This window comes from Myotis lucifugus, unplaced genomic scaffold (genome assembly GCF_000147115.1).
Source record: "Myotis lucifugus unplaced genomic scaffold, Myoluc2.0 scaffold_1061, whole genome shotgun sequence".
Taxonomy (NCBI): Eukaryota; Metazoa; Chordata; class Mammalia; order Chiroptera; family Vespertilionidae; genus Myotis; species Myotis lucifugus.
The window spans coordinates 43,315-48,980 of NW_005872109.1; the positions used below are offsets into that span (position 1 = coordinate 43,315).

The following is a 5,666-nucleotide window of genomic DNA, read 5'->3' on the forward strand; positions in this document are numbered from 1 at the left end:
GGGCAGCCAGCAGCCTTCAGACATGCATTCCTCCCCCACACACCCCTCCCAGGAGAGTGGCTTTCCTCTCCCCCAAGTGCTGGGCTGAAGGCAGGCCCTTGAGATGTCCTGCCCTACGAATGGCTTCCGGCAGCCGGCCCGGTGGCTCTGAGTCCGGCCTGTGCCCACACCCCTACAGCACAGGGGCCACCACCTGCTCTGCCCTGCGAGGCTGGGCCCACCCCTACCACCCACAGGCTGCTGAGGGTGTGTGTGCTCTGAGAACGTCCCACCATGAGGACTTGGACATCTGGGTTTGGGGGTCTGCCCGGGTGAAGAGATCAGCTCTGAAAGTCATCACTCTCTCCAGGCCCCGCCTGTTTCGGTGGTCCAGGCCCAAATCTGGGAGGGAGCTGTCTAGGACCCCGTCCTCGTACAAGACCAGCTTCTGCACTGTCTTCTGTCAGGCTGAGTCGATGACCATCTGTGGTGGCCGTGATGACGCACAACAGCCCAGGTGTGATCCTTCCACGGCTGTGGGCTGGGGCTCTGGGCCGCTCCCCCATAACTCTCAGGTGGCACCCCCTTAAGTACAGCCAGCCTGCCCGGGGGGTGCAGGGGCCCCATGTGACAGCCCCCTGTGCAGGGCTGTCTGGCAGGGCTGGGCCTGGGGGCAGTCCACAGTCAGGTGCCAGGAATCGAGGGTGGCAGACACGCCAGACACACTCTTGTTACTCTCCACGGACTGGGTGGGGCCTTTCTGGAGCTGCTCTGTCGCCGGGGCCGAGGCTTCTGAGGGCATTGCCAGGGGCTGCCAGGGACTGGCATTGCTGGTGGACATGTAGGAGTTTTCCTGTGGAGAGGGGCTTGCGGCCAGAAGCCTCTGCCTCCAGGGACGGCCCTGCCACTGCGGCCTGAGGCTTCTCCAGCCTCTCGTCCACCCGGGTCAGGGGTCTCCTCAGCCTGGCGGTCTAGGCAGCAGAGGACCAGCTGGCCCAGGGCCAGGCCTAACTCAGTGTGCAGGGCCCGGGCCTGGGGTCCAGGTGCTTCGTGCAGATCTGGGAGGCGACTGGGGCAGCCCAGGCTCTGAGGCCAGACCTGCTTGGTGTGCGGTCTGGGTGCTTTTCAGGGCACCCACCATCCTCCCCATCCTCTGTCACCAGGTCTTTCAGGTACTTGGCTTTCGCACCATGCGTCCTCAGAGCCCTGTGGCCAGCCAGGGTTTCCAGAACCACCATGCCGAAGCTGAAGGTATCGGTGTCCAGCGCCAGCCTCCGGTGGGCAGGACAGGGTGCCGCTCAGGTCGAGTCCGGGCTACGGTGCCGCTCTGACCAGGGTTGGCCACTGCAAATGGCCGAGACGGGCCAGGCCAAAGTCTCCCAGTTTGGGCATCAGCCTGTCATCCAGAAGGACGCTGGAGCTCTGGACATCTCCGTGGGCGAGGCTGGGGCCGTCCTGAGGTAAAACTGACTCGCCGGGCTGTGCTCAGAAGGGTGCCCAGTGCTGGGCCCGGAGAGGGGAGCAGGCCTGGGCCTGGAAGTGGAGGGCCTTCCAGGGAGCCGCCGGGCAGGAAGCCACAGACAAGGCAGTGGTCGCCGCTCTGAGCACAGCAGCCAGCAAAGTCCACGATGTTTGATGACAAGACTGACAGCTGCTCCACGTGGCCAGGAAGCTCTGCCCCACAGTGGCCACCCCAGGTCTGCCTCCTCGTCCATCTTCTCCACGGCGTTCCCCGTGCTCCTCAGGATGCCCGTGCACGCGTCCGAAGCCTCCCTCCCGACCTTCAGCTCCTCTGAGAAGCTGTGGTGCCCAGGGAGCCTCATGGAGGGCCGGCAGAATGGAGAGGGGGTTCCCGGGCAGGAAGGAGCCTGGGTTCTCTGGGCTCTGCTTGGTGGAAGAGGACTCTAGAGATGGTGGCGGTGGCTGGAGGGCAGCAGGGCTTCGGACAGGGCAGCACTCAGGCCCAGAATTGTTCTGGGAGCCTGGAAAAGCTGGGGGGAAGTAGGGGGACGCTGACGATTGCAACTCCTGGTGCGGGGGGGCTGGGGGCCTTGGCTTCAGAGGGTGCAGAGATGGAGCGGGTCCTCAGGGCTGTGGTGCTGGAGGGTGGGAGGGGGACGGGAGGGTGCCAGGCTGGTTCGATGTCCCTCACACGGAGCAGCTGCAAGTGCATGAGGATGTGCATGAGGTCAGCCACATGGGCATTTCAGTTGATCTGGGGCCACAGGAGCGCGGTCTGGTCTCGCCCCATCAGGGCGGCAAGCTGGCATCAGTCGCTGGGCTCCAGGGCGTCCATCATTTTGTAGAAGCGGCACATGACCCAGGGTGGCACCTTGTACAAGAATTGTTGGGCACTGGGACCTGTGGGGCCCCCCGAGCCAGGGTCCCCCAGACTCAGCCCCCAGCCATGGGCCTCTGTCTCCAGGCCAGGACCTCTTGGGGCCTCGGGCTGGCCAGGACCGTGGACACTGACTCTCTCCATCCTCACCTTCTCACGGCGGCTCTGACATGTGGCAGGCTTTGCAGCTGTTGCTACTCTGAAGGGAGACACTTGGGACGTACATCCTGCTGCCGGGGTGCAAGCAGCTGGGGGATACACTCCTAGACACAGAGCTCCTGGGGTAGAGAGTTGTGTTCTTTCAGCTTGGCTGGCTGTCACCAGGCTGGGATTGACAGGTCAGGGTTGGGTTCGAGGCAGGGAGTGACCTGGCTGGAGGTGGCACTGAGTCCGGTGGAGCCAGTGCTGGGATGGGCTTGAGGAGGGAGTGCAGAGACACCCCTTAGTCCTCAGGAGCCCTCTGCTTGAGGAAAGTCGGAGTTAGAGGGGGATGGGGACCAGGCGAGCTGTGCTGAGGCAGCCCAGGAGGCGGTGGGTGCCTGGAGGAGGGTGGGACCCAGCCTGGGAGGGAGAGCATCGGTGAGGCTGCAAGAGGGGCCCCTTTCCTGAGCCCCCACAATGGGTCTGGGGCTGCCCCGGGCCCTCCCCATATCCCTCAGGAGACCTATGTTGCCCACCCACCCACTGGACAGTGACTACCCCAGACCCTTCCTGGGCGCTGGCACTGGGGTGGGCGAGAGCTCCCAGGTGCTGGCACTGGGGTGGAGAGCAGGTGTCTATTTCAGCTTCTGAGGCCAAGGCTTGGAGGCAGAGAGCAAGGACCCAGAAAGCCACTCGCCTCTCCCAGCGCTGGCCCTGAGTGCCCGGCTGGGGAGTCCCTGTGGAGAGGAGCATCGGCCACGACTCCTGGAATGACCTGCGGAACCAGAGAGCCGTTGGGCTTCCTCACACGGACACAACAACCCGACTTTAAAACATGAAGTTGCCCTGGTTGGTGTGGCTCAGTGGATAGAGCCTGCGGACTGAAGGGTCCCGGGTTGATTCTGGTCAAGGGCACATGCCCGGGTTGCGGGCTCGATCCCCCAGTGGGAGGTGTGCAGGAGGCAGCCGATCAATGATTCTCTCTCATCATTGATGTTTCTCTCTCTCCCTCTCCCTCTCCCTCTCCCTCTCCCTCTCCCTCTCCCTCTCCCTCTCCCTCTCCCTCTCCCTCTCCCTCTCCCTCTCCCTCTCCCTCTCCCTCTCCCTCTCCCTCTCCCTCTCCCCCTCCCCCTCCCCCTCCCTCTCCCTCTCCCTCTCCCTCTCCCTCTCCCTCTCCCTCTCCCTCTCCCTCTCCCTTCCTCTCTGAGATCAATAAAGATATATTAAAAAATAAAATTAAAAAATAAAACATAAAGTCACGTAAAGTTCTTTCTGTACGGACTTCAGAGCCCAGATGCTGTCGGATGTGCCCGTGGGTCACACGTGCCCAAACGCCTCTCACTCCTCACGGCCCACAGCCAGGCTGGAGGCCTGAGCGGCTGCAGGGTCCCCAGCTGGCGAGGCCAGGCCAGCAGTGGGGCCCCAAGCACTTGGGGAGCAGTAAGGTGTGGGCTGCACACAAAAGCGAAGCAAGGAGGGGTTCCCCTCTCAGGAGGACACACCTCTGACAGTTTCACTCCCAAACTTCCTCAGGCTTCCTTTGCTCATGTAAATAGATGGGCAGTTTTTCTCCACATAAATAGGGCCGAGCATTAGGCCCTGTTCTGCCTCTGGAGCCCTTTTGGGGAGGGCAGGGACAACAGTGTGTCCTGGTCCATCCCCTCCCCACTGGCAGGCCTCTGGCCTACCTCCTGTGTCAGAGTCAGGCCCACTGCAGAGACGAGCACACTGAGGCCCAGCTTCAGCCTGCCTCCTTGTGAGGAAGGAAGGGTGAGGGGCTGGTCATGGGGCAGGTGTTGGGGCAGAATCCTCATCCCTAGAGTGAGGGCCCTCCTGGGGACCTCTGACGGGAGGGCGGAGGCAGGCAGTGTCCACGGGGTGGGTAGCGGGTGGCGGCTGCATTATTTCAGCAGCAGGCCTCCTGGGGGGAAGCTATTTCTAACTGTGAGAGGCTGGAGTGACTCCCTCCCTCCCTTTGTTGCCCTTTATTCTTGTCATCCTGGGACCAGCAGGCCTTGCCCGCCTTCCTGGAAGCTCTGTCCCTGTACAGGGAGGGAGACAGTGAGACTGAAGGAAGGGGGAGACCCTGTTTGTCCCCCAGGTCTGCCAGGCAGCCCTCACGCACCCGGCAGGCAGGAGGGAGAGGGTTGAGAGGCTTGAGGACATTTTTGAGTCCTTGCTGGTCGTGTTACACCTACCACTCCCCCAGCAGCCTCTCAGGGACCTGGAGAGGGCAGAACCAATCTCAAAAGCCTCCAGTTAGAGAAGGGTGGTTTAGGTCGCAAAACTCAAAGGTCCAGGGCGCGATCAGAAGGCCCCCAGGAGCCTGTCTGGACTCCTGCTTCTCTTAGCTTTTCCGCTCGTGTGGGTGGGTCTTATTTTAGGGGGACTCAGCCCATGTAGCAGCCAAGGGGTCCCCAGCAGCCCCTGCAAGATAGAGCTCCTTTTCCAGCTGATTCAGCCAGTCTGGGGCCAGTCCTCATTGTTTGGCTTCAATCACATGCTCATATCTCAACCAATCACAGGCAGGTCAGAGCCACTTGCCTACCCCTGGGCCCTGGGAATGGTCCCTGTCCCCAGGCACCAGGTGGTAGGATAGATTAGATCCAGGTGGTGAGTCCCCAGGGAGCATGGCTCCCAAAGAAGGGCCTAATTCCTGGAGGACATGGACCAGTGCCTGTGAGGTTGCGCAGCCAGGACAGTGCCCTCCTCGCACCCAGGAGAGGCCAGTTTACCCGGGGCTGCCCTCCTGGCTCCTGGGCCCACCGCTGACCTGACGGCTGAAGCTCCCCAGGAGGCAAGGAAGAAGGGGAGGCAGTGGGGGAGGGCAGAGCCTGCTCATGAGGGAAATAGTCAGGTGGCGGCTCCAGGCTAATCAATGCTGCTTCCTGCCGAGCGGGAGGGGCCCAGTGTCCTGTTTCCCAGGACGCCAGCCATGCCTCACGTTTACTCCCCTCAAATCAATGCCCCAGGGTTGGCCTGGGCCTGCGGGTGCCCGGGGACAGGCAGGGGAGTGTGGCCTCGAGGGAACCAGACAGTCACTCTCTTGACTCCTTAGTAGTGCCAGCAAGGGTGGGCGGCCATCCTCCCAGGCACCACCCCCCCCCCCCCACTGCGAGCTCAGACCCGTCCAGGTCTCATTTCTTCACTTACCCACCAGGGTGGCGTTTCTATACCTTCAATCGGAGCGATTGCCCCGTCATCCTCC

The 5,666-nt window shown here is 62.5% G+C and overlaps 1 pseudogene; it reads right to left on the reverse strand.

Annotated features, from left to right (window-relative positions):
- Positions 1 to 320: 320 nt before the first annotated feature.
- Positions 321 to 2,461, reverse strand: LOC102438991 (annotated as a pseudogene).
- Between the last annotated feature and the right edge of the window lie 3,205 nt (positions 2,462 to 5,666).